A 3623-nucleotide genomic window follows, 5' to 3' on the forward strand; every position below is an offset into this window, starting at 1 on the left:
TGCAACACATAGTAATGCTAGTCTAATAATCGGAACAAGAACATATAATGTAAATAAGAATCACATCATGATTAGTAAAGGCCAATCTTTGATCGGGCCAGTGGGGTGCTCAATTCATGACCTTTCCCTCTTGTACCTAAGTTCCCGAGTTGAGACACTTTGGTAATGACGGATAAGTGGCCTTTGGCACGAGTCTCGAGTTTTCTAAATTTCTCAAAAATATTTAGGTGGCGACTCTGTATCTGGCAAAGCAGTCCATTTTTGGCATTTTGATTCAAAATCAATTTTTCAAAAGATTTGCCAGATTTGGACTCTTTTGTGTTTATCTATTTCACATTCCATTTGTGGAATCAAATTCAGAGCCACGGGAGTCCGCATCCGAAAGGAGCACGAAAAGTCAAGCTACACATTATAATTGTAGCTTTGAGTCCTTAGATCTTTGTTCTTAGCTACCTCCAAAACATATAGAGACGATGATTGTGGACTTGATAGCTTGCTTGTATGATCATTTTCCCCATAATCTGTTTAGTAGGATATATGACTTTTAATCTAAACTATTTTTTACAACTAGTTGTTGGATCGGTAGACCCTGATAAGTACTGTTCACTCAACCCTATTGTTCACTCAAAAACACTGGGTCTAATGGGGGGTTTGGGGGTACTTTCGTAATTTTCATGTGCTTCCGTGTAACCCTAATTCTATACTGATAAATAGATGAGAGGGTGCCGCTTTTAGGTTGAGAGAGAGTTGTATTTTTCTGATCATAGTGAAAATTGTAGCAACAGTGGACGTAACCCCATTTTGGGCTAAACCACGTAAATCCTTGTATTCTTGTGTGTGTGATTTGTTTGATTCGTAATTTCTTTCTTGTTTGTTATTTCGTGTCTCACTGATCTTGGTTAGGAAGGGTCATTTCCTAACAACTGGTATTAGAGCATTGGTTCGAGTGGGAGCGATGGCTACAGATGAAAAGGTTAGAATTGATAAATTCAATGGCACAAATTTTAGCTTTTGGAAGATGCAAATTGAAGACTATCTATATCAGAAAAAACTACATGAGCTCCTTTCAAGGACGAAACCAGAAAAGATGAAGAATGATGAGTGGACTTTTCTTGATCACCAAGTGCTAAGTGCTATTTGACTAACGTTGTCTCGTAACATTGTGTTTAACATAGAGAACGAAAAGACTACAACAGGTCTCATGGCAGCACTCTCAAACATGTACAAAAAACCCTCTGCCTCAAATAAAGTTTATTTGATGCGTAGATTGTTTAATCTAAGGATGACAGAAGGTGCTTCGGTGGCTGAGCATCTGAACGAATTCAATATTGTGGTAACATAATTGAGTTCTGTATCTATTGAATTTGATGATGAGGTTAGGGCTTTGATTCTTCTATCTAGTTTTTCCAGAAAGTTGGAATGGTACTGTAACGGCAGTAAGTAATTCTTCAGGAAAAGAAAAGTTGAATTACAATGATATTCGAGATTTAATTTTGAGTCGGGAAATTCGCAGGAGGGAATTAGGGGAAACCTCAGGTTTTGCCCTGAATACAGAAGCCAGAAAAAGATCAGCAGGAAAAAACCCAAACCGCAACAGATCAAAATCCAAACACAGAAGCAAGTCAAGAACTAGAGAGGGATGGAGTTGCTGGAACTGTGGAAAGAAGGGACATCTAAATGGAGATTGCCCACATTGAATAAGAACAAAAGTGATCAAAATCAAAAATTTGCTAATGCTACAATGGAGGAGATTTATGATGCTTTGATCTTGAGTATTGACAGCCCTCTTAAATCTTGGATTTTAGATTCTGGGGCATCATTCCATTCTACTTCATAGAGGGAAAATCATGGACAATTACATTGGTGGTGATTTCGGAAAGGTTTGTTTGGCTGATGATGAGCCTTTAAACATTGTGGGTAAAGGGGATGCAACAATCAAGTTGCCAAACGGATCTGTTTGGAAGATATAGAATGTCAGACAAGTGCCTGGTTTAAAAAGAAACTTGATTTTTGTTGGACAACTTAATGATGAAGGTCATGTTGTAACCTTCATGGATGCTTTGTGGAAAATCACCAAAGGAGCCATGGTTCTTGCTCATGGTAAAAAAGAAGGCACCCTTTACATGACTACGAACAATAGGGATGCAGTAGTGGTTGCCAGTGAGAAAGAAGACTCAAATCTGTGGCACCAAAGGCTTGGGTATATGAGTCAAAAAGGGATGAAATCTAAGGGGAAACTGTCAAATTTGAAATTGGTGGACATTGATTTTTGTGAGGATTGCATCTTCGGCAAATAAAAGAGGGTCAATTTTTCAAAGGATGGTAGGAAACTGAAGTCAAAAAAATTAGAGTTGGTTCATACAGATGTGTGGGGACATGCACCAGTTTCATCTTTTTGAGGATCATCATACTATGTTACCTTTATCGACAACTCAACGATAAACGTATGGATTTATTTTTAGAAACATAAATCTAAAGTTTATACTACTTTTAAGAATTGGAAAGCCTTGGTGGAGATTGAAACAGGTCAGAAAATTAAGTGTTTGAGATCAGATAATGGAGGGGAATATGAGGACAATAAGTTCAAGAAATATTGTACAGAAAGTGGAATTAGAATGGAGAAGATTGTTTGAAAGACATCTCAACAGAATGACATTGCAAAACGCATGAGTAGAACTCTGAATGAACATACTAGAAGTATGAGGATGCATGCCGGATTACCAAAGATGTTTTGGGTAGATGTAGTTAACACTGCAACATATCTAATTAACTATGGTCCATCTGTTACATTGGATGGAGAGCTACTAGAAGAAGCTTGGTGCGGTAAAGAGGTAAATCTTTCTTTTTTGAAGGTATTTGGCTGTGTTCCATATGTACATATAGATTCTACTGATAGAAGTAAACTTGATTTGAAATCTATTAAATGTACTTTTATTGGGTATGGCATTGATCAATTTGGTTATCAATTTTGGGATGATAAAAATCAAAAAATAATCAGAAGTAGAGATGTCATATTTAATGAGAAAATAATGTATAAAGATAGAGATAAGTCTGCATGTGAATCTGAATTTGAATCTGTTACTTGTCATGAGCATGATGAGTTAGAGGAGATTAGTGAGAGTGATTTAAATAGTAGGATTCAGAATAATCCTAAAAAACCTATTCCACAAACTAAGCCACATACTCCTACTCCTAAGTTGAGATGGTCAGAAAGAGAGTCTAAACCTACACAGCGTTGGTCTCCATCTTTATATTATTTGTTATTGTCTGATAGGGGTGAACCCAAAAGTTATGATAAGGATTTGTAGGTTGATGATTCAATCAAGTAGAAGTCAGCTATGCAGGATGAAATGGATTCACTCATGGCAAACCAGATATGAGAGTTGACTGAATTACTAGTGGGTAAGAAAGCTTTGCACAACAAGTGGGTTTACAGGGTCAAATAGGAACATGATGGGAGTAAACGCTACAAGGCTAGATTGGTTGCAAAGGGATTTCAACAAAAAGAAGGGGTTGACTACACTGAAATGTTCTCTCTAGTTGGGAAGTTGACCACTATCATATTGGTGCTGGGAATTGTGGCTGCTAAAAATTGGCATCTCGAGTAGATGGATGTGAAGACG

Source organism: Camellia sinensis, chromosome 3 (genome assembly GCF_055761805.1).
Source record: "Camellia sinensis isolate YWXY chromosome 3, ASM5576180v1, whole genome shotgun sequence".
Lineage (NCBI taxonomy): Eukaryota > Viridiplantae > Streptophyta > Magnoliopsida > Ericales > Theaceae > Camellia > Camellia sinensis.